General features: G+C 45.5%; 1 long non-coding RNA gene across 1 annotated transcript; it reads right to left on the bottom strand.

Annotated features, from left to right (window-relative positions):
• Positions 1–2443: 2443 nt before the first annotated feature.
• LOC139026194 (uncharacterized) lies at positions 2444–2931 on the bottom strand. Its single transcript, XR_011477942.1, has 3 exons — positions 2718–2931; positions 2529–2594; positions 2444–2493 (listed from the first exon to the last, which is right to left on the bottom strand). It is a non-coding gene; the product is annotated as an uncharacterized lncRNA (long non-coding RNA).
• Between the last annotated feature and the right edge of the window lie 2782 nt (positions 2932–5713).

Below are 5713 nucleotides of genomic sequence, written 5' to 3'. Positions count from 1 at the left end.
TCAACTACCTGAGATTAGGCTGGCAATACTAAAGTGCCTATTAGACACATCCAATAGTCAAAAGGTATATGAAATACAAATGGTAGAGAGAGAAATAGTCGACGCGTCATAATTCCTATATAACTACAACCTAAAACTTCTTAACTGGAATATTGAAGACTCATGTTAAAAGGAACCACCAGCTTTCATATGTTCTCATGTTCTGAGCAAGGAACTAACGTTAGCTTTCTTACATGGCACATATTGCACTTTTACTTTCTTTCCAACACTGTGTTTTTGCATTATTTAAACCAAATTGAAATGTTTCATTATTTATTTGAGACTAAATGTTTATTTATGTATTATTTAAGTTAAAATAAGTGTTCATTCAGTATTGTTGTTAATTGTCATTATTATATATATATATATAACATATATATTTAAAAAATCGGCCGATTTATATCAGCTTTTTTAGGTCCTCCAATAATCGAAATCAGAAAATCAAATACGGTCGACCTCTAATACACACAGCCCTACGTCATGTGCTTGAACTGGGTGGACCTTTAAGCTTCCAATTATATCCAGTGACGTAGGGGATACGCACAACAACAACATCCGTTCGACACTTGACAACGGATTGTACCAACTACTTCAACAACCATTTTGGCAAAGGAGTACATAGAAACGTCCCTGGAAAAAACTTAACCTCAAATGTTAACTCCCGTTACAAATGCACGTTAAGTGGTACATGATTGATATAGCACATAATGCGTGTACTCGCTAGCTAGAGTAGCTGCATTAGTCAAATAACAACTAACGTTAGCCTAGCTAAGAGATGAGAGGACCGAGCAAGTCGTAGCTACTAGCTAGGGCCTAAGAACTCGTCTACTGTTGCCAATGTAGTTTAATTAAATACATTTAACTAGTTAAATAAACAGATGAACTATGGCAGTGTGGTCTAGCATCAGCTATTTTATATCTGATAGCGGCTCTTTCGTCATCGATGATGGGGTGTGTTAACGTTAACTTGCAGTCTAGCCAGCCAGGTGAATGACATAAAAAGTAACTGTTACTAGGAATTTGGGAGAAATTCTGTGAGCCGACTGGCGTAAAATTGATAGCTAACGTGCGTGCTATGACTGAGACCAAACAGTACTCAAAAAAACATGTCACTAGACGTATATAACGCAACCTTGTATGACTTCTGAAAGGAAGTCGTATTTTGCTCAAATTAATCAGCAATGTTTTCTTACTATAGTTACCTAACTAGGACTACATGTGGTAAGCCAAAGAGGATGTGGGTAAACTCGGTCTTCCTCTCGGGCTAACGTTAGCCTGTGTGTGGCAACCCTAAGTCTAAATATTGCTGTTACATTGTGTGGCCGATGTGAAATGGCTAGCTAGTTAGCGGTGGTGCGCGCTAATAGTGTTTCAYTCGGTGACGTCACTCGCTCTGAGACCTAGAAGTAGTGGTTCCCCTTTGCTCTGCAAGGGCCGCGGCTTTTGTGGCGCGATGGGTAACGATGCTTTGTGAGTGACTGTTGTTGGTGTGTGCAGAGCGAGGAGAGGGACGGAAGCTATACTGTTACAATTGCACAACATTCAATGTTTTGTCATAATTATGTAAATTCCTGGCAAATTAGTTCGCAAATAGCCAGGTGGCCCAAACTGTTGCATATACCCTGCAGTGAACGCAAGAGAAGTGACACAATTTCCCTAGTAAATATTGCCTGCTAACATGAATTTCTTTTAACTAAATATGCAGGTTTAAAAAATATATACTTCTGTGTATTAATTTTAATAAATGCATTGATGTTTATGGTTAGGTACATTTGTGCAACGATTGTGTTTTTGTTAAATCATCACCCGTTTGGCGAAGTAGGCTGTGATTCGATGATAAATTAACAGGCACCGCATCGATTATATGCAACGCAGGACAAGCTAGATAACCTAGTAATATCATCAACCATGTGTAGTTAACAAGTGATTATGTGAAGATTTATTATTTTTTATAAGATACGTTTAATGCTAGCTAGCAACTTACCGTGGCTCCTTGCTGCACTCACATAACAGGTGGTCAGCCTGCCACGCAGTTTCCTCGTGGATTGCAATGTGATCGGCCATAATCGGCGCCCCAAAAATGCCGATTACCAATTGTTATGAAAAACTTGAAATCGGCTCTAGTAAATCGTCCATGCCGATTAATCGGTCGACCTCTAGTGTGTATATCTGTCAATCACGTGATGTTGGCCGTGTGTTTATCTGTCCGACTGTCTTTCTATCAAACAATCAGAGATTGAGTTGCTGTTGATTAAGCCAATAGGTGACTGGTCTTGGTTGCTACTTCCTGGGGATGTTGGTTACATTGAATACTGTAGTCACCAGCACAACACACCACAACCATGAGACACAAGTGTCAACAACTCTTTTAGCTCTCCTCTCCCCTTCTTATAACTACCCCACCCTCACTTGTCCTCTCTCTGTCCTCTCTCTCCAACCCCACCCTCACTTGTCCTCTCTCTGTCCTCTCTCTCCAACTCCACCCTCACTTTTCTTCTCTCTCCCTCTCCAACCTCACCCTCACTTGTCCCTTCTCTGTCCTCTCTCTCCAACCTCTTCCTAACTCCACCCTCACTTGTTCTTCTCTCTCCTCTCAACCTCACCCTCACTTTGTTCCCTATTCTCTGTCCTCTCTCTCCAACCCACCCTCACGTTCCCTTCTCTTCTCTCTCTCCAACCTCACCCTCATTGTCCTTCTCTGTCCTCTCTCTCCAACCCCACCCTCACTTGTCCTTTCTCTGTCCTCTCTCTCACCCACCTCACGTGCTCCTTCTCTGTCCTGCTTCTCCAACCTCACCCTCCACTTGTCCTTCTCTGTCCTCTCTCTCCAACCCACCCTCCCTTGTCCCTTCTCTGTCCTCCTCTCCCACCCACACCTCACTTGTCCCTTCTCTGTCCCTCTCCACCCAACTCCACCCTCACTTGTCTTCTCTGTCTCTCTCTCGCAACCTCACCGTCACGTGTTCCCTTCTCTTGTCCCTCTCTCCAACCTCACTACTTGTCCTTCTCTGTCCTTCTCTCCAACCCCACCTCACTTGTCCCTTTCTGTCCTCTCCCACCCAACCCCACCTCATACTTGTCCCTCTCTCGTCTCTCTCTCATCAAACTCTCACCTGCCTCACTGTCCTTCTCTGTCCCTCGTCTTCTCTCACCTCACCTCACTTGTCCTCTCTGTCCTCTCTCTCCAACCTCACACTCAACTTGTTCCTTCTCTGTCCTTTTCTCAACCCCTCCTTCCCACCATCCCCCCCGCCCAACCATCTGGTCCCTCCCATCCGTCCCGTCCCCTTCCCCCCAGGCGTGGAGGAGTTTCTGAGTGAGGTGCGTGCAGGGAGCATCCCCACAGTGCACTGGTCCTCAGCCAACCGCCTAAAGTTCTCTCTGGCACGCAAGTTTGATGTCTCCCGAGCAATACACCTCTTCCAGGCATACAAGGTACCGAGAGGGACAGACGCTACTGGCTGTGTGTGTGGTGTGTGTGTGTGTGTGTGGTGTGTGTGGTGTGTGTGTGTGTTGTGGTGTGTGTGTGTGTGTGTGTGTGTGTGTGTGTGTGTGTGTGTGTGTGTGTGTTGTGTGTTGTGTGGTGTGAGAGAGAATGAGCATTTTTTGTGTTTATTAGTCCCGGAATAACACTGAAATTTCCACTACTGCAAGAATGTGCTAATGGTTGACCCTTGACTGTATGTATGTCTGTGATTGATCCAATCAGAAACGAGGATTAAGGAAGGAATCTTCAAGTCAACCCAGAGGAGGAACCTCTTCGCTCTGAACTGCTCAGGGAAAGTTCACTGTCCTGGTGAGGGGTGTGTGTAGTGTCAGTATAAATGTATGTGCTTATATGGTGTGAGTGAGGAATATGGAGGTGTGGTGTGTTGTAGTGTGCGTAAGAGTGCGGGCCTGTGAGTGTCTACAGAGAGACTAGCTGATTATTGATTGTGGCTGTCAGTGAAAAGCATCTTGAGTATATTTACAAAATGTTGAGACAAGAAGAGGGGGAGGGGTGAAGATATAGGCCGGTCTCTCGTCCAAGGCCAGTCTCTCTCATCCAGAAGGGCAGTCTCTCTCTCCGAAGGGCCAGTCTCCTGCTCCTCTCCAGGAAGGGGCCTAGTCTTCTCTCGCAGAGGGCCAGTCTTCTCTCCAGAGTTCTCCGCAGAAGCCAGGCGCAGAGGCCAGTCTCATTCTCCACGGCTTCCCTCCAAGAAGGGCGGTCCCTCGTCAGCAGTCTCTCCAATCAACAGACAGGGCGTCCTCTCTCACAACCACCGGCCCCTCCTCTCTCAGAAGGGCGTCTCTCTCAAAACTCACCACACAGGCCAGTCCTCTCTCCATAAGGGCAGTCTTTCTCACAACACCACAAAAAAAAAAAGAACGCTAAATCCCCTTCACTATCCGCAATTCTTGTGCAATGATAGTCATGTTTTGGGAAATTGTTTTCCCTTTGTTTGTTTTGTTATGATAATTCCCATTTATGTCACCGTTAGTAATGTACATAAATAAATTCGCCGCATTTGTGATGTAAAGTGTTAATGCAATGTCAATTAATGTAGACAGTCATTACCTATCGGGTTCTCCATTCTCCAGGATTGTCAAATCGTGAAGGGAAGCGTTGTTTGCAGAAAAAATTCACAAACCTGCACAACCTTGGGTTATTTATAATCTATCATATACGAGATGTGTCAAATAAAATAATAGTGTCTTCTTTTTGAAAAATTAATGAAAGTGGCCTGGAAAAACTCGTGCCTGAAAAAAAATGTGAGGGAAGTGTGCGGTTTCTTGCCCTGATATTTGAGAAGGAGCGTGTTGTGAAATTTCCTCGTGCGCTGATATGGAGGGGCGTGTCCTGGTTATCTCCCTGCCCGGTTCTCTATGTGGGAAAAAAGATGGCGTGTGTCTTGGTTCTTCTGCCCGGTGTTGGGGAGCGTGTCGTTGTGTTTCCTGCCTGGGGATAATGTTGGGAGGCGGTGTGCTGGTTTCTCTCTGCCTGGTGTTGTTAGGAGCGTGGTTGGTTTCCTCTGCCCTGGTATGTTGAGGGGGGTTGTGTGTTTCTCTCTGCCCTGGTAATGTTAGGGGCGTTGTGGGTTTCTCTCCTGATAATGTTTGAGGGAGCGTGTGTCTGGTTTCTCTGCCTTGTTATGTTGGGGGAGCTGGTGTCGGTTTCTCTGCCTGTTATGTTGAGGGATGCGTGTGTTCTGGTCTCTGCCCCTGGCTTTTCGCTGCAGGGGGGGCGTGTGTCTGTTTCTCTTTGCCTGATTAATGTTGAGGGCTGTGGTGTCGGTAGTTTCTCTTGAGCCCTGGGTAAGTTGAGGGAGCATGTGGTTCTGGTTTCTCTGCCTTGGTTTGTTGGAGCGTGTGTCTGGTTTCCTGCTTGCCCTGGTTATGTTGAGGGGAGCGTTGTGTCTGGTTTCTCTGCCTGATAATGTTGGGGGGAGCGTGTGTTCTGGTTTCTCTGCCTGGTTTATGTTGGGGGAGCGTGTGGTCTTGGTATTCCTCGCCTGGTATGTGGGGGAGCGTGTGTTGGGTTTCGTCTCCTGCCTGATACTGTTGAGGGAGCCGCACATTGCACTGATACAGAAAGATGTACTGGCTGCTGCGTGGAAATGTATGGAAGTGTTTAAACTTATCCTTTTTTTTTTATTTTTTTTTTTTTTTTTTTTTTTTCTTTTTTTTTTTTTTT

Source organism: Salvelinus sp. IW2-2015, unplaced genomic scaffold (genome assembly GCF_002910315.2).
Source record: "Salvelinus sp. IW2-2015 unplaced genomic scaffold, ASM291031v2 Un_scaffold4098, whole genome shotgun sequence".
Classification (NCBI taxonomy): Eukaryota; Metazoa; Chordata; class Actinopteri; order Salmoniformes; family Salmonidae; genus Salvelinus; species Salvelinus sp. IW2-2015.
This window is presented reverse-complemented; position numbering and strand designations above follow the sequence as displayed.